Here is a 20,153-nt window from a genome sequence, read left to right as displayed (position 1 = left end):
GTTAAAGTTTATTTTTCATTGCTTAGTGTAAAGTCTGTATTCTATTAATGACTTTAGTTGAACAATAAGGGACTGAAGTTACTGGCTTTGACTATTCCTCCCAAAATTAAAGCTTCAGATTAGATAATGCAAAAAGACCCCTTCAGTGACACTAATAAAGAGACATGTCACTTGTCTAACACCTTCAAGTTTTTTCTCTGTTGCTGGCACACAGTTGACTTTGGGTGAGCAGATTTTTATCTAAAGTTGCTCATCAGTGAGGACTGTAAAAACTGAAAACAGAACTGCAGATGCCCATATGGCCATCTCGTCCAAAGCATGTACGTAAATGTCCTGTGAACAAAATGAAGCACAAGGTCTGGCACTTCCCTTGTCACTTCTTGTTATAACTGTGAAATTAAATGAGCAAGATATGGTACCATGCAGGAGAGGGAGAGACAAGGATGGTTTTCTATTTGAATTTACTGGAGTGGTGAAAGCACAAACCCAATAACTAATTCATCCTTTTGGTAAAATCTGAAGCATTGCAAATGTGGGTTGTTTAATAAAAATCCTGTCCCAAGTTGCCTTGTTATCAGTTGTTGGTGTTTTGGTCAAAGTGAACTTCATATCCTAGCTCAATATCGACAAAATACTCATCTGTTTTACTTAATGCTTTGAAGAAATACATTTGAGGGAGGTTGGAGTACAGTCTTGCCATGTCTTATTTTGTATGTGAAAAAATTCTCTAATGTGGCAAAGTGCACATCTGTTTATTTTACAGTAAGTGATAAGAAAACTCCTCGTGAGTGTCTGTCTTGTTTCTGACCTCCTGCGTTTACCCATTTTAATTAGCAAACTGAGAAAAGGACACACATCTGGTTTTAATTATGGTGTTTATTGCATAATAAGTAGCAGATTTCTCTTATTCAGAACTGTTTTGTCAAAACATATGTTGCATTATTCTTTTACTGTGTTAATGTATGTAGTGGTCAGAGCCACAGTATGAGAAGGCATGCTTGCCGAGGTGCTCAGTGGCAGCACCAGCAAGACTCAAGGGCCAAATAAGAGATGCAGTGGGACTGGCTCCACTTTGAGGAATACTGGCAAATTCAAAGGGAGTAATACTGATAAATGAGAGCTTGACTAAAGATTAGAAATGCATAAACAGTATTTGCTGTGTTCTGTTCTTCAGCCTCAGAAAATTAATACTCAACCTCAGTAACTGAATGAGTGTGATTATTTACAGTGAATTCTGTCTCCTGTGGAGAATGTGGATTTGGATGCACGGTAAAACTGAATCACTTCTGTGATAGGTGGCATGTCACAGACTATTGCTAAGTCTTCTGATCCTGAGTCCTGATGGAATGATGAAATCAGCGGTAGGCAAAAGTACTTCTCACTTATGGAACGAATTTTTGGAAAATGCACCTTTCGCAATGTTCTCCTGAAAATCTGTTCCATATGGAATTGCTCAATATTCGATTGTTCTCAGTCCCTTGCACAGAGAACATCTTGTGAAGTTATGAAAGTTTTTTTGTGTTAATATGTTAATCTACCATGCATGGGTGTTAACTTTGGATACCTACATATGTATTTGTTTAATCCCGGCTTTTTTTGTACCTGCTGTGATGAATCATTCTTACCTGATGGTTTATCTTTTTTAATAACAGTTTTGCTGCAAATAAAAGACAAAGGCGTTTTTAAAATATAGGGCTCGGTACGTTGTGTTAGCAAACAGCTATGTGTTGCATTGTAAACTGGGAAGCCTTCACTCCAGGTCACCCGAGATCTTCCTCCTTGCAGTTACTTTCAGTATTTCATTTAAGCTCCCTCCCTCTCTCTGGACTCCCTTCCGCTCTCCAGATGCAGCCTATGTTGGGTGACTCCTTTGGTTAATTATCTATCTGTCCTAGCTTGTCTCACTAATATGTCTTCACACTTGACCATGGCCTTCCTCCTTCAGTAGCAATGCAATCTCATCCTGGACACCCACCTGCCAGCGGACCTTTAACTTGTCTGGTTTAAAAATAAACAAACAAAGCAAAACCTGTCCTGGCTTTGCCTGAGCTAACATGGCCTGGACAGCCTTACGTGCCTTGGAGTTCACGGTGGAATTTGCCGTTCAGCTTAGCATCGAGATGGCTGCAGGAAAATGTTCAGGCTTGGTTTCTGATAGAGCCGTGTACCGTAGATGGAAGCAGACCTCTGTTCCTGCTTCAGATGTCTCTTTGGCTTTGTCCCTTTCATCAGTTTTACTCAGGGAATTAGAGTCTCCTTTCTTACATCCAGGAATCATAGAAATACACATTAAAGAGAATTTATCTACGTTCCATTCTTCCTCTTGTGATGCTATTCCACTTTGGTGCTTTTTTTTCATCTGCTTCCTAATATTTCTATTTGCATGGTGAAATATTGTTGTATCTGTAGGCGAGCACTGTGTGGTGTTTACTGTTCTACAGAGAGAAGATCCTGATCTGAAACACACTTCATTTCCTTTGGCCATGCTTGCTCTTAGGACTTAGCTTTCAGAGAATCACAATGTGTTACGTGAGTTTCTAGCAGAATAACAAGTGCCTGCCTGACCAAATCTTGCCACATCCTGTGTGCTAAATAATCTTTTGGTTGTTTTTATTAGCCTATGCACAATTTGCTGCATTGACTGAAGGACAGTTGCCCTGAAGTATAAATGGTGTGAATATGACACTTAATGCATATGTAAGTAGTGTTGATAAATACTAATTTTACTAGATATTAGCTTTATAAATGGTTAAAATATGGCACTTGGCTCCAAAATTAATCAGGTTGTATTCTGGGCAAATTGTTTATAAGATTATATCTGCTTTAAAAAAGTAGTTTTTAAAAAAACCCTCCTAAAACAATTAGCCTTTCAGCATTCTCTGAATCTGTCCTTCTTATGCACGCCCTCAAGAGCGTGTACTGGAGAGAAATAGCTTCTCCTGTTGTCACTAATATCTGTTCCTTTCTTAAGAATCCATTTAGTCCCTCTGAAAGACAGTGGCTGACTGGCAGATTATTATTATTATTTTTCCCTGCCGTTGGAGAAATTGCTAGTGAAGAATAAAGCAGAAGATTCCTAGCTAAAGAATAGGATGTCCAAATTTTCAGCATGATTCTTATCAACTATTCTGATTTTTATGAGAAGTCAGAAATGATTGAACACTATCTAGACTTACGGTATCCCAAATTTATTTTTATCAGACCAAAACACCGACAAGGTGTCAACAACCATTGTGTTGTGTCCTGAAAACTGTTCTTAGAAAGTAGAAAGAGAAGGGAGCACAATTCTAAGAAAAATAAGAATTACTTTTGTCTGCCATTTAGCATTGCCTAGTTAAATGAACTGTTGCTGTTTTTTCTGCATACCTTACATAGGTTCTGTTACTATTGAAGAGTGCATTACATTTCTAATGTTAGAATAGTACTGGTTTTTAATTGATTGTTGATATGAGTGAGGACTATGAGACTGGTCTGCGTGTGATCAAATACTGACTTTGCAGGAAATTTAGCATGTATGTATGGCTAATAACACCAGTCTTTTGGCAGTGCTGGCCCTTCAGAAACTTCCAGGTAGCTTATCTGTGATAAACGTGCATCAGTCTGCATTTGTTTTTTGTTTCCTGTGCTTGCAACAGAAAGTAATACCTCCTGAGCTGACAAATACCCTCCCTTAAGTTACGCAGGACAAACAGCATTTTCTGTTCCTAACCCAAGAACAGTTATTATTGATGCTTTCCTTCAAGTTATGTAGTATTTTAAATTAAAGAATAGGTGATGATACAGAGCTGTAATCAGCTGCTCTCTACATGAGGGGTCATGTAGCTCCCCACTGATTTTGGTAGGCAATGTGAGTCGGATGCACTTTGGTGACCCTTGCATCTTGCGCTCCATCTCTGGCACCTTGTGCATCGCTTCTCTCCTCACGAGAGAAGGGACTCGGTGGTACCTGAGGTAAGGAGTCCTTGAGGAAGAGACACTGCCCCTTCACTGAGCGGTCCCAGTGATGCAGCGCACCGAGAGAAGGTCCATTTGAAGGCTCATACCTGAGCTGAGCAAGGCAGCGCATCCCCTGTCGTGTAACAGGGTGCGTCCTCCTTGTGCGATGGACTGGGCCGCTGTGTCTGTCCTGTCGCCTGGGGTGTTGGTTCCCACACAACAGGAGTACCTGCAAAGTCTGTCCGGAGGAGAGCACGGTTCCTCCCAAGTGAGCTTGGTTACTTCTGTGGCTGAATAGGCCTTTATGGCACTTGTAAATTTTCGTGACCTGGGTTGTTCTCAGAAAGAGCTCACCAGAGAGAAGGGATAATAGAAACCGTGAAAAAAGCTTTCTTGATACATGCTCGCCTTCTATGCTGGAGGTGTCTTTTGGGCTTTCTGGCAGAACGTTTTATATGGATGTCTTGTTCTCTCATACTCCACTAGAAACTCGGTGGTCTTGCTTTTCTCTGATGTAGTCATTCTGCCTTTGCTGTATTGCCCTATTCCCTTGTCAGCAACGACAGCAGCTTCTAGCTGATAAAAAAGCTCTATGTTTTTTTTGGTTTTAGGTTTTTGTTTACTCACTCAAGTAGAATTAAATATGCTGTTGTCCTAAAGGAGGCCAGGGTAGGGTCTACATTTCAGTACCTAACAATAGCAAGGAATAATATATTATTACATCAGTTCTAATCATTAACCATGCCACTCTGGTAGTGACACAACAAATCAATACTGCTTTCCCACCTGGGTAGGGAAATCACTGTCGCTTGTAGGAATGCCTGCTCCCTGTTTTCCAGTAACCCGAAGTGATGCATCTTGTGCAGCAAGATGTCTGTCCTGGGGCTCCCTGGAACTATGACACATCTTCTGTGCTCGTCTAGATATGAGTCTCATTACCTCTGAGGACAGTATGTTGTCATTATTGTCACACACACACGTTGTACTGCCAAACAGCTGTTAGGAATGCGAGATCCATGTTCTGCTACATTTATTTCACACTTCACGCATTTGTTCTCACCTCCAAAGTACTGCATGGTGCTGTGTCTAATCATATTTTCATTTGCAGGGAAAGGAGATTTGCAGAGCAACTCACAGAGTGAATGGTTTACGTTAGCGCTAAAATAACTTGGTATATTTGAGAAGGCTGATAAACTGCCTTTATGCTATACTAACAGACTAAATCCTAAATTAATAAAGATGCGTACCTCATGACAATCTGTGGGAAAAAAAAAGCTGTTAATGCAAAAGTTTAGGTGCATTGTGTATATATATATTTTATATACATACTTATAAAAAACCCTTCATGTTGTATGCACCTTCCACATGTATACACACATTCAATTCTAATGCAACCTGACAGCTACTGTTTGTATAAACAGCTACTATTTATATAAACAAAATTACAAATAAAAAGCTCATAAATAAAATTGGGAAGGGCATGTTTGCTTTCAATTGCGAAGCATCATAAATACCAGTGACTGGAGTCCATTCTACTACATGCTGTGTTAGAATCTGATTTGTCGGATTTATTTAATGAATTGCTAAATAATTCAGTTCTGAAATACAGGAGACACTGTACCAATAACATTTTGGAAAGTGTAAGATTTTAAATGTATTGTAATACAACAGTATTCAACGTTCTGCAAAATAGGTCCCAAACAGCAAAACCTAATGGTAATTGGACATTATTTAGGGATATAACTCTGGACATTTTTATTGTGTAATCTGTCTTCATTTGTGTCAACAGCTCCATTGGTAAATAAGGACTTAACTTCATTTAACACCCATAAAATTGCTGATTGCTTTGAAGTTGAGCAAAACTAATTCATTTCCAGTACGGCAAAGGAGGAGATTGTGTTTTGGTCCATTTCTTATTACAAATGACTCAAAGAGCAGCTTCCTATTAATCAGGGTTGGATAGCAAAAGGAAAGCGCTGGAGAGAGACCGAGAGATCTCCAAAATGGATCAAAGTACTTTTCTTCTAAAATTCTTTGGGAAAAAAAAAAAATCTCCATTTTGAGGGTCTTCCGTGGCTCTGCTCTGTGCTTCAGCATGGTGGGTGCGAGAGAGCAGGCTTACCGTCTTAAGAGAACAGCAGGCGAGAGGAATCCTCCCTTAGGGAGTGAAAAGCCCCCTGCAGCTCTGCTGGCTCCTTTCACTAGCAGAGTGGCTCTGCCTTTCCAACTGCGTAGGTGCTGCAGAGATGGAGCTCTAAAATGCTGCCAATTCTAATACACCGTAGGTCACGTTCCTCCTGCTTTATTTATTGCTTCTGGGGAGCTGTGTCATGGGACCTGTCTTTGACCCTGCTTGGTCTTAGCTGCGCTGTGTATGAACTGCTGCCCAAGCTAACTTTAGCGGTGCAGCAGAAGTGTGGCCAAAGTCAGGACTTGGCAATTAAGCTACCTGTAGGTACTCACTGTGTAAGCAGCGGTGGAGCCGGCGCTAGCGTTCTTTTTTTAACACAGGTCCATGAAGTTTGGAAAAGGGAGCCGTAGTTTTCCCGACACCAAATAAAGAGTATGATAATAGTGATAGATCTCTAAACTAATGCCACCATGTCACTCCTGAAATTTCATAGAAGGAGAGAAATGACTGACTTTTATAGTTTCAAAGTCTTCTAGACATAACAAACCTAATTTATTCCTTCAACTGCAAGTCCTAGTCACTTCCTACATGAAAGGAATGACTGTATTTTATGTAAATTCCTAGTTTACCCATCTGAATCCAAAAAATAACAATAATTGCCTATTATCACTCTGAACAAAATTCTCATTTTTAACCAGAACAACCCCTTGGATTTTCCTTTATCCATTTTTACGATTTGGTTCCCAGATATTTTTTAAAGTGTCTGTGTTATGACAACACTGCCTTGAGTTCATTGAGTCTTAGAGCACGTGGGGAGGAACTCTGTAAAACTGTGTGAGTGGACAAAAAGGTGGTAGATAAGCTTCAGTGTAAGCAGTGCAGGTAACGCACTGTGGAGGGAACCTGCCTGCCTGATCTTGGACGCAGAGCTGGCAGTTAAAACTCAGGAAAGAGGACTTTGATCTATCATTTACAGTTCCCCAAAATCGTTGTATCAGTGTGCAGTGGTCCAAAAAGCCAACAAAACGTTGGGCATCCTCAGGAAGGTTATTGAGAGGGAGGCAGAGGCCATTGCCTGTATCTGTTAGGATGCTAAAGGGAACAGGCAGACGTGTCCTCTGGCATTTCTCATCAAGGTAAGCTGTAGATATGGGGCAAGACAGAGGGACTACAGAGCGCGTGCTTATGTGCTCTTCCCAATAGTTTCTCTTAATGCTGTCGTGTGGAGTATGTTTGCGCAGTACAACCTATGCACAGGGGCCTGGTCCAGTCCCCCACGTAATCAGTTTAAATCTTAATTTTCTCTTGAGTGGACAAATTGGAACAGTCCCTCAGCTGTCAGGTAGAATAATTTTGGAGCCGTTTTGTCCGTATGTGAAGATAAGAGTTCATATAAACAAACCAAGGTTAATATGTCACCTCTTAGTGTATTTCCCACAGTCGGGCGGAAACATATCCTTAACAGGAGATGCCTTTTATATTTATGAAAAATGGTTAACCACTTTTCTGTATCATCATTAACATTCCCCTTGGATAAAATCCAGTGATGAACAACTTCCTGATGGAAGAGGTCGTGGCTTTTCCCTCTCCCATAAGTATTAAATGTCAGTAATATGTAGTGAGTAGAGATGTAATATGTAGAGAGTAGTGATGCAGATAAAGATTTCAAGCCATGGGGCCAGCGGCATTAAAAGAATAATGTAAGCTGTCTGCCGAGTCTGCTTTTAATAAAAGGTACAAAGCATATTTATTATTAGGAACAGGGCAAGAAATTCAAATTCTTTGAATTTCTTCTTGTACCTGCAGTACCCTAAGCACGGTGCAGCTTCTACCCGTGTATGGGAACTAGTTAGAGTGAAATTCTGTGTTTGTGCTGTGTAACCATGCAGAACAGTGGCATATCAGACGCGGGATGTTAAGGGCGAAAGAAGGTTTTCTTTCAGGCATGCAATCTTCCTTGTTATTTGAAAGGTGCAGAAGTTCAGTCAATTTACAGACCTTATGAATGGCCCACACTAATGGGGATACTTCAGTCCTTCCCAGCTAACAGCAGGATGGAATCCACGCTGCAGCTGGTGTGTGCGCGCGATGCATATAATGTGTTAATAGCATAACAGAATAGTTAATACTCTCCAAATTTTACACTCTCGTTTCCAGTAATAATATTTATTTAAGCTGCTGGACACTTTAATTTGGATATGGAACTCATTTATTGTTGTGCTTGTACAGTAAAGCAAAATACTTCCTCCCCCGTCCCCTTCCCCCCCCGGCCAAAAGTGTATTTTTTGATCTTTTTTTCTTGGATACTATCAGGGTCCTAAAATAATACCTAACTTTGATTCATCAAGAGATGTTGATTTGTACACTGAAGACAGCCCGATAGGCATTTTTTCCTGCATTATTAGTGGAAACACTGTCATTGTTTAATTAAGAGTTTAAATGAAAAACATTCCTGCTATTTCTAAATGAAACCTATGACCTTTATTAAATCCTTTGAAGGAAAGACTTTGGTCTCAGAAAACACTGTCAAGTTAAAGTGATGGTTTTTCTCTGACAATCAGACTTGTGTGGTCATTTCCCCTTGGCATCAGAGCTAAACTGTTACGAGATTTAAGTTTAAATGTGTGAAAAATGAAGAAATGAATGGATGATTCAGGACTCTTGTTATCTCTGTCTGGGGCAGGAGAAAAATAGCTCTCAAGAAAAGTATCTGGATCAATCCGTAAATTCAGTAAGGAAGATGAGATTTTATTTCAGAAAGTGTCTAAATTCAATTCAGAAACTAATATTTTAAGGCTTTCTTCTCTATCCCACAACACAATAAAGCTGGTGTTTCCAGGGAAAACCATTTAGCTCCTGAATGGATGTATGGGGTAAATTATTCGTCTTTTATGTGATCAATACCAAATGTGGCATTTAGGAGAAATATAAATATGTCCTATTGATAATAAAAGGTACATTTGAAACATTCAAACCTTTTTTTTAAACAAACATCCCCAAGTTAAACTGGGGCCGGAGAGCTCTGTCAAGAGCAGTGGCTTGGGAGTTATGCCACTGACTTCAATAGGATCAAGAATTTGGTCCCGTTGACAGTAAGTACCAAATGAATTATTACAGAGCTGTAGGTTGTTCTCGAGTGTTTCCCAGTACAGACCAAGAGCTGGGTGTTTGTTTCCTGTTACTGGTTTGGGATGGTTGCAACATCGCCATCTTTTGGTGTGCTGCTATTTTCCATAATGGCTGCCTGTCTGAAATTGAAAAATCTTGCAAGGTTTTAGTCAGAACTGTGTATTGAGCTTTGAGAGAACGTTTTTTCATAATGTTTTTTTTTAAAAAAGCAAGCTGTGTTTTAGTGAACTTTTGTATTGGAGACCCTATGCTTTGGAGCAGGAGCTTTCTGCATGAAAAATGGCTTAGTCGCTTTTTGCACATGTTGTTTTGTGGAAAAAACACCTTCTCCTTTCTTAATTCCTCATGTCTGACACCTTGTATTTGTGTGTCGGGACTGAAGGCAGGGAGTATGTGGTCTGATGCTTCATAAGGAGAGCAGGGAGGCCATGGGTACCGCAGCTGTCAGTCAGCAGTGCAAGTGGCGGGGATTTCTGTGTAGATCTGCAAATTCCCAGTCTTGTCTCTGTGAATTTTGTGTTTTCTGTTTTGTGATCTGTGAACTCGTGTTCTCCTACTTATGCATACATCATCAAGCTGATGATGACAATAAAAAATGTTGTTAGTTGATGGATTGTCTGGAAAAAAACCATTGTGAAAAGCTGTTGCTAACAAACATGTTGTTGAAAGAATGGGTCCAACCACTTTTATCTGTTCCTTGGCCTGGTTTTATAAAGCCAGCCTAATAAATGTCAGGAAGCAGAGAGGCAGTTAGGTGTTTTAGCTTCGCTTCTGCTCTAGCATAAGGCATGGTTTAAAGTTTCCCCTCTTTCTGGGAATATACTCAGTAATAAAACTTCTCAAATGATTGGTTCTGTAAACATTACGTTGGCCAAAATCCATGTTACCAAAGGAAAGCCCTAGCTGTACTCTTATTTGGAAGGTGAAGTGGTTTACATATGTGAAAGTTATATATCAGCCCTGGAAAGATGAGACCGATACGCGGAGTGCAAGAAGGTGCAGTCTGTTCTGCAGTCCTACGGTATAGTTATCTGTACTCAGTAGCGTACAGCCAACATAATTTACTGGCTAGGAGACCTTTTAAGGGGTGTTTGCATGTGCTAAAGTAGTTTCTACAAAAGCTTTAAACAGATCTTGAGTGTAGAGAGGCCTTTGAACATACAAGTCTTTGACTTTCTCAGTACTGAATCATTAGAGCTACTTGCCATGATACATAACTCCATATAGTGGTCTGCCTTTTTTGCTAAACTCTTCTAAACAAAAGACAACGTAGAAGTGGTATGAAAGGATATATTCAGCCTTTTATGAAATGGTTCTTCCTTCACATGTAGTCCTTGTTGCTGTGCAATAAAATCAAGTAGTAAATTCTAAAATCCACAATGTCAACTGAAACGTTTTAAAGATGAAATTGCATCTGGTTCTCTTAGGCTTTGTGCTTTATTCTCTTGTGTTACCAACCTAAATATGTTTGTTTGAAGTTTTGCTTTTAGCAGCAGATCTATAAAATAATCTGAGGTATCCATGGAAGAGTTGTAGGAGTTCAGAAAAACAATTATTCAGCACATGGTAATTTTATGGATTCCATGGCCCCCCTCCCCAGTCTTCCATTTAAGAAGAGCCTGATTTGCAAACTGGTGGAGTAATGCACAATAATCCTAAAAGGGTCTTCAGGATGGAGTTCTCGTGGAGTAGTGTCGCACGGCTGTAACCGTGGTGTGTCCAGCCAGCTCCCCTACCGAGCATGGAAGTAGGAGGAGGTTTGGCACTGAATTCCTTAGGCCTCTTCAAGTGCTTCTTCCAGAAGTTTTGGAAGTTATTTTGACTAGGATTCTTTGTCTGTGAAACAACATCTAATTTTTATAGTGGAGTTGGAACACTTGGAGGGAGGGAGGGAGGGACGGACATAAACATTTTAAAAAAAGAAAAATTTTAGAAAGGCAACCAATAGAAACAGCTCAGAAAGAGAATACCTGGCAAGTTTTTTGCATTGCAAGTTTAGCTTAACATAGTTAAATATACTGAAGTATGTAAAGGGGACTGAAAGATTTCATTCTTCCTACACTTGTTGACATCTTTCCAAACCCATGTTCCATTGACCCAGGCAACTTTGAAATAATGTGTTTTCCTTCTTGGCCCTAGAGATCTCTTAGTTATTTAGAAAAGGCATTCTTGGTGAGCTACATTCTCTGAATAAGTGTAGGCAGTATTTCTTTTATATAATAAGATAATGGTGGCTGTGTGTGATCAGTGGTATTTTTTCAGATAAACCTTTTTTTTTCTTTCTCCAGGCAATTTCTACATATTTTATATCATTTAGGTGATCTGTTTTCATGGAAAAGGGGATCCCCACCCAGGAATATTCCGGGGCAGTAATTAGGACAGTCTTGAACCATAGAATGAGGGAACCAACTTGAACCTTGAGCTCAAAATAAGAGTGAGGTGAAATCCTCTCTCAGCTGTGTGGTAACAGCTGATTTAGGACTTGCAAAGGCATTGTTATTTTCTAAGGCATCATGTCCAAAACAAAATCCACTTGTTAATGCAGTGAAATGTTGGCCAATGAGCTAATGAACTGTTTTGACATATGATATTGTAAAAAATTATTGTTGGCTGAAATTTACCAAACTAGAACCAAATTAATGATTTAGTTTCAGTTCCTATGAAGAAGTGTGTTTGCTTTTTTTGGGTTTGTGTGTGTGTGTGTGTGTGTCCCCAGCTTTACTTAGTGCTATAATTTGCCATTACTGAGTGGTTTCTATGGAGTATGTTTGGTATAAACACAAAAAAACAGTTCTCTTTTGTGTGTATTAGGGGATTTTAGTGCCTGATACCCACCTAAACTCTGTCTGTGAGAGTTAAATCTGGCTTCCTTTGAAGTAACGGAAAGGCTCCCTTGATTACATCAAAAACTGGAGGAACCTAAAGAGTTAATCGCTTAGTTCCTTACTTGAATTCAGTCAGAATGCTTTAGTGTTCCAGAACTACTATTCTTTTAATTATTTATTTTTAGTGAAATCTAATGAAACTTTGGTTCTTACGCTGAAAAACGTAACTATCCTTACTAGTAAGGGCAAATGCATGCCGGTTACTTTAGGAGTGAAAAATTAGGAGAACGTAACATCTATGCTGATGCTCTCTTAACTTCTGTCATTTAGCAAACGTGACAATTTCTTTTAAGCTAATGGCTGGGAGTCGTTCTGTCTGGTTTTCTTTTGTCTAATTTCTGCTTGCCTCTTGGATGTGCAACTTCTGATTCAGTTCCACAGAGCTTTAATTATGTTTTGCCAACCTTAGTCTGTCCCAACCCTCATATTTGTTTAAATCAGGTTGTATTTCATCAGATGCAGTGATGCGAGGGGATAGCTGGACTCCCAAGTACACCACTTTAATATTAAATAAAACAAACTTTTAGTCCATGAAAGGCAAAAGTGATATTTTGTTCCTGTATATGTTTAGAATAATGGAGACTTAATAGACCAGGTGTTGCTCCCCCCTGTGCACCCCCCCACCCCTCCCCGCTTAGTTAGAGTAAAATGATAAGCATCAATTCATGCGGGGAAAAAATATCAGCATTGCCAACAGTCTTGCTGGTTCCTGGCAACGTGGAAATATGAAGGGTGGCAGGCAGGTATGCGTATGTAGACATTGAGCCCTCTCTCTATATACCTGGTCAATTTTCTGCTCTAGATTTCATGAACTCATTCTTGGGACACTTTGTAATGCAGTGCCCATTTTCAAGGTTGTAAGAGGCTTGGATGAATTGAGTAAATACTTTAAAGGAAAAGAAATTATATTTACCATCAGTCATCCTGCCTTTTATCAATATGAGCAATAAAAAAAGTCTACAATGTCTGTTATTTCTCCTTTGTGGATTCCTTTCTGCATGTAAGTAGTTTCTGAGTAATAAAACTAATGAAGCTTGGCTTCCTTACACTATCACATATGGTACCACGTTTCTCCTGCTTATGGACAGGAGGACACACCAGAGCTGTGAATATGAAGACTGACCTGCCAATGTTCTCTCAAGCTCGCTGCTCCTCTTGACTGCTTGGAAAGTCTGTGGAAAACCCTGACTCTTGGCTGCTGCACGTGAAATAAGTGGCTTTAGGGGCAGCATGTGGCTGCGTGATGCTCCTGGGCATTTGCTGTAGAACCTTCTTGTCTGAGACGTACAATCCTCTGTCAAATTTGGTTGAAGTTGGGCAGTGTGTTCTAAAGTCAGTGTGAAGTACTGACATGTTCATCTAAGAATTGCTTCCTTGGAAGACTGCTCAGAAGAGTGTTTTTTCTTCATCTTTGGCTGCCAAGCTCCTCTTCATGGCAGCCTTGACATCCCTTCTGGTCTGCCTGTCTTCATTATAGCATCTTTCTCGCTTTCTGGTTTTCAGTTCATGTTTGTGCCACGGAGAGATACACTTAGGGTGTAGGTGCGGTAAGGAGCAGGGAAGGGCAAGCAAAAGGACCAAATGCCTCTTTGCTGCTGTCATGCGCTGATTTTTTTGTGAACATTTTAACTGAGAATTTTAGTGGCCTGATAGCTAAAGTCTAATCCCCAGTTCTTCTAGTGGCTTGTTGCAAGAAAATTCATTTTTTGCCCTTTGGCTGCCCCATCTGTGAACAGAACCTCGTTATAATTTTCCTACTTTTGAAAAGTTCATTGAGCTCTGCAAACAAGAAATAGGTGTGGAGGTGTTACAGGGAGTGACAGAAATACACTTATGGTGAATCCAGCACAGCTTTGGGAGTTTTGTGTTTTTAACCCTATATCTGTGTATTTTTACACTTTCCTAACAGTTTTATGTTTGTCTGTTGTATTGTTTATCCTAGTTTCATTTAAATAGCAACCCTGATCTGCATCTAATAATGCTATTTATTTTTTTTAGCACACCTGACTGGCAAATGTCTTGTATGGAGATCTGATACACCCCTTGACTGGAGCTGAGGACTTTCTCTTAATAATTTGACTTGTTACGCTTTGAATAACTTGTTCCCCTTTGTATATTTGTGTTTTATTTTGAAGTCTGAACAGCCAAAATGTAGAATGTTGTTCCTTGTGTAATGCCAGTGAATTTTAGAGAAACTGAGATGGAGCAACAGACAGTGCCAGAACCAAAAGTAGAGCATGGATTTTCCGATTTCCAGTCCTCTAGCTGCTAAGCCACTTGATAATCATACCATCAGTTGAACTGGTAGAGCTGAAATGAAAACAGGCCATCATATTCAATGGCACCTCATTCTTCAGTTACAACACAAGCTATAAAAGCCAAGCAAAAAATTTCTCCCACTAGCCCAATTTATATTAATTAAAAGAATAAAAATCCAGAAAAAAAAAGAACAAACCCTTATGCTCACTTTTTAGACAAAAAATAGTAAGCTCTGAATCTGCTCCATTTTTACCATTTTAAAATATTTTTCTATTAATGGAACTTCTTTGTTTTGAAAGTGCCTTTTTTTCTTTCCCAGGAGATTCCCTTTAACATGGGAAAATTGAAAAAATCCTTTAAATTAAATACACGATAATTTCAAAGGAGTCTTGTCAAGACAGTCAAAATAAATGGGGATTTACAATTTAGATTTATTATACAGTTGTGGAGGGGGAAACCATCTGTTATCTGGTTTAAACATAAACACAGCAAGCACTTCTAAATACAAGATATGTAAGCAGTTCGCAGTATGCTACATATTGTTGTGGTTTAGTGCATATACCCAGCATAACAGGCAATCATACAGAAAAGTCAAAACATTGTAAAAATGTTATAATCTGGAACAAATGGAATTAGCTCTTTTCCTTCCCTGGTGATTGTTCATGGATGATCCCAGGCTCCAGTTGGTTCTCTATTCATTTGGCTACTATTAGTATTTCCTGTGTGCAATCAGAACAAGAAAAAAATACAAGCAGCGCAAGTATGAGACTAACACATAGTTAGTATGGCTGAGTCAAACGGAAATACCTTTCGTTGTAAACTCTGAAGCCCTAGTGGAACTTCAAACTGCTTTGGATCTCGTCTTAGTGAAAACCTTGAGGTTCCAAAGTAGGAGTGAATCTTCCATAAAACAGATCTTTATATTGGAAAACCATGACTTGGCTAATACAAAAAAAGGTTGCAAGTCAAGTAGAGCTGTGTAGAGGAGCTGCCAGGTAGGTAATAAGCAATAAGGATTTACAGGTGCCATTTTTTGCTAGCTCCTATGGAAACAGCTTCAGTACCAGCTTATTTCAAAGTAGGTACATTTTTTTTCTTTATAAAAGCTTCATCTGGTAGCCACTTGTCAGAGACATATTAGAGCAGAATCCAATGGAAATGAAATGTAGGGACCAGAATAAGAGACTTATAAGATTTAAATAAAAAACCCCAACCCAAACCCTAGCTAGAGACAACATCAGTATCTCAATAGTTAAGAATAACTGACATTAAAGATTGTACAGGGTACGTTCATGTTTTGATCCATAGTTGAATACTTTTTAAGGGGGAATAACGTTGTTCCTTTGTGTCTGTGGAGGCCGTGTGACATCTCAATACTTGGTTGCAATGCATTCAGTAGTAAAATTTTATAGCCTGCTGGGAGCTGTAAATTCTACATGGAAGAAAATTCCTGTATATGATTCAATTGTTCCAACACCCTTACTTTTAATGTTGATGCTCTTAAAGAAAAAGAAAACATTCTCTTTTGTGTCTCTTATTCTCTTGACATTTTTATTTACGTTTCATATTTCCAACCTCTAGTGCATGTAGGCAACTCAAGTTCCTGCACAGTGCTGGAGACCTGCTTGAAGCATATTCGCTTTCACAGAGGAAACTGATATTTTTTTTTTAAATGAAGTCATATCCAGGAGTTGGAACCAGAAGAACGGCATTGACAATATTTCTAGGCTTTCATCTGAAAGACTTGGAAGCTGGGAAAATGATGTCTAGCTACGTTATTGCTTTGATTAAAGTCTTTCATGGCATGTTTTATATACAGTCGAGTGAATAGAGCTTCGGAACAGGGCTGAGATACTGCATTTTGTTTCTAGATCTGCTACTGACCTGCTGTGAAATGTGGGTAAATCTTCTAATTTCTTCTTGTCTTGGTTTCTCTACCTACAGAAATAGTATTTTAATGACTTTTGCATAAAAGAAACATTCTAGATCAGAAGGTAGAATTCTCATTACTGTTAGCAATAGAGTGTCATCAGTTCATCCTGCATAATTTTTTCTATAAAGATAAAAATAGTGGATGGTCCTGGAGCAATGTCAGCGCTATTAGTCATGATGTGCCACTTGCCTACATGTTTGGATTCTAAAATATTAAGGATGTAAATAGGCATACAGAGACCACTAACTCCTGTTCTGGCTTCCTGTGGCGAGAATGGAGGCAAGAAGGGTGTTTATTCATTTTGCTCAGGATTGAATAAAATCACAGTTTACTTCAGAGTCAGAGGTTGACCGCAGCAATCTGTGGTGTCCTGCCAAAATGCACTCCAAACTGTTGTGAATGAAATCAGAGTTTTTCATTTCATTTGTACTCTTGAAAGTAGCTGGGAACATTACAGTAGCCAAGTGGTAAACTCTGGATAAAGTAAGAAATCGGACAGCTTCCAGTTGTTCCAATTTCTGTTTAGTAAGTACTAATGATATAAGGCAGCCCACAGTTGAGCTCTTGAAATATCTTGTGCAGCACTTTTTTTTGTTTGTTTGTTTCAGATGCAGTTAACAGTGGAAATGTTCTTGTTTACTTATCTCTAGTACAGTTCACTTGGTTCACTTCTAAGTGCAGATGCAGAGTTGTGGTCACTGCACTAATGAACTCCATATTTAAGCCATTTTGGAAGTTGAGGATATCGGTGAACTCTGACATACAATATAGAAAGAGATGCCTTTGCATAAATGTGGCTTGGTAAAGTGCAATGCCTTGTCCTTAATGTGGGATAAAATAATATTTCCCATTTTTGTACCTTACATTCTATGGAAAGTGGCCACTAAAATTGCTTAGATGAACCCGTATCTCCTTGAAGTACTCTAGAAACAGTTTAAAAAGTTAATGTTGAGGATGCTACTTGTGCCATTAGGTGGTGCTTTCAAGCTTCTCTAGTATCAGGAGAGAAGCAAAAGGAGCGCTTAGCTTTGTGCAGGACGTGCTTTCGCAGGGTTGCGGAGGGTGCAATAACGAAGCCCAGCTGTGTCGGTAACGGGATACAACCGAGGGGTTGTGGGAGAAGGAGGTGGGCGAGGCTGAGATTCGGCTTGTGAAAAATTTGATGGGGGAAGTCACGTGTGGTGTGTGTCCTGTAAGTCTAGAAGATGACTCTGAGCCAAAGAAAGTTAACGAGGTTAATGCTGGTTTGTATTAGCTGAAAATCTGGCTGATTGCATGCTGACTTTGGATGCACGCTGATGTCTTTAGCTTTCTCAGTTTGCTGTTGGTTGCCTGCTTTGGTATGCTGCCATGTTTGTTTAGAATGAGATTAAGCTCTTTTCCACAAAACGTCCAGACCTCTGGTTACGAGGAAAGATTTCAGAGGTCCGTACAGGCTTCTGTGAATAGGCAGGAGTATCCTGGGGTCCCAGTTTTACTGGGATTGGTCTTAAACAGACAAACTCCTGGCTCCCAGGAAGTTCTCTGTTCACAAGGAAAAGGAATAAAAAGTTCCTGAGCATGTCAGGGCAATTGGATGGTGGATATTATTTACCCAGGTTGCTTTGATGTCTCGAGCTCCTTGCCGAGGTGGTGTCCTTCTGCTCAGTAGGTCTTCCAAGATACCTCCTTGGCAGCTATTTTCTTGATTGCTGCACCTATGGTACACAAACGATGCGTGGCCTGAGCAAACTGCTGAGTCCCCTCAGCCCCCTGCCTGCATCAAGCGATGGAGTAGGGAGCCAAAGCCTCCTCTCGTGGTTCTCTTACCTTTTGCATTAGCGATATGGATGGAGAATGAGTCCAGTGCTGAAAACGTTCTGGGGATGCCTCTTAATCTGTGGTGAAAATGTAGCTATAGGGTTCTAAGTAAAAATGTCTCTGGGCAGAGTAATTTGAAATTGTCGGTTTTGGGGATTATGGTGCCTCTGGAGAAACGTTTGAAATCGCTGTCAGAGGCAGTATGTTTGTGTGGTTGAATTACAGCTGTGGTCCAATATGGCAAGTCCCATTTTATATGATAACGTTACCTTTTTGTATCTATATCTCATCCTTGCCAGTCTGTGACTGGAGTTACTTTACAGTAACTCTGTGGCTAAAATTTACTGTTAAGTGATTCCTTGTTTTGCTGTTCACCTTTGAATATTTTTGTTTTTATTGAAGTTCCAGCTTTTGATATAGCTAATAGCCTCATTAACCAGCTACTCTTTGGGTTACAGAAAGCTTGTGGTGGTAAATTCCCACAATATTATAATGACCAATGACCACATATAACATCCATCGTAGTACACTACCATGAGTTTCCTTCCCTACAGAAGTCTGTGCTTTTGCACCTTTTATTTTCTTTTCTTTATAGTTTCCATGGAAAACTTAATTCACTGGTGTTTATTCTAATGGCTCTTTTGTGCTACTCATGCAATTTTTCTTTTCATGGCAAGATCCGACTTATTTGGTTAATACTACAGAATAAAACCATGTTATTTTTAAACCTAAGTTTGAATAAGATTGGTATTCATTTGTCCTGGGTTATTTTTAATCTGACTCCCAACTTTCTATTTCTGAGGATCAGTTCTTGAACTGTTTTTCTGGTATTTGTGGCTGGGATCCCAGGGACTAGACAAGAAATTTAATTTATGGTGCTTTTTTATTTATTAAGTGCTTAAACTTTTTTGTTATATTTTTGCACCAGTATTTATATTAAAATAGTACTGAAATGATTTCTCCAAGATTGAAATCCTTTTCTGCAAGGTGCTGTAAACATGTAGCAGGAAAAATGTACGTTGCAGGATTTGAGTCTACAGAGACCAGCCAAATAACAGGAGCAATAAAGTATTGCTCCAGTCTTATACATGAGGAAATGAAACATAGAAAGAACAAGTGATGTGTGTAAGAATCCACAAAAGGCCTAAGAATCTCTATTATGTATTTTCATCATGAGTTGGTAGGATTGTATTATTTAATGGGTTTGCTAAATTTTAATGAAATTTTACTTTTCAGCAAAAGGCTGCTGTGGTGTACAGTGTTCTAGAAAGCTGGGTAACAGAAGCTCGGCAACAGCTTGCCAGTATTTATGAAAAGAGTGAAACAGTGGTGTTTGGAATTGCGGAAAGCTATTAATAGGAAGGGGAAGTATAAAAAAATAATTTTAAAAGGTCTTTGAAAGAGAAGATGAGGGGCATAAGCTTTGATTGGTAAGGGAGACAGTGAACGTGCTTCCTAGTGATGGGATAGTTGAGGTAGTTTATGGAAGAAAGATCTGAGAAAGCAGTGAACCCCAGTCATTTCTGAGCAGGAATGGATTCCCAAGGAAAGGCTATGTAGAAGAAGCAGCAGCAGCCCAGAATTTTTTAGTGGTTCATAACCTCTGTTTTCTTGTTCACAACACTTTTTCTGGCAATTCTGTGCCAAGCCTTATTTCTATGTGTAAACCTGTTTGGATATACTTACGCTGTGACTTCTGAAGAGTTAATCTTTAGCAAGAGATGTACATCTGTCGTGAGAATTTGTGAAGAGGCAGCTCTGATGGGGGTTGGCAATAGACGTTGTCATTTTGGGCTCCAGCTGCCCCATGAGGAATGTGATGGACTAAGCTTGAGCTAGAAAACTGTTCCTAGAGCTCTGAAGACTCGTGGATAGAGCCTAGACTCTGGCCAGGCTCTTAGTGCTTAAAAAAATTGGAATTTTTAGTGGCTGAATCCCTGAAAATTAGCCTGTTAAGTGTATGAAAGCTGGAATGTTCTATCAGGGAATATTACAGCAAAAAGTGCTATTATTCTCTGAGCATGGGAAACTGAGTTTAGAAATCAACGGAAGAGTTGAGATTTCCTAAATCCATTTCTTC

This window comes from Aptenodytes patagonicus, chromosome 6, assembly GCF_965638725.1.
Source record: "Aptenodytes patagonicus chromosome 6, bAptPat1.pri.cur, whole genome shotgun sequence".
Lineage (NCBI taxonomy): Eukaryota > Metazoa > Chordata > Aves > Sphenisciformes > Spheniscidae > Aptenodytes > Aptenodytes patagonicus.
This window is presented reverse-complemented; position numbering follows the sequence as displayed.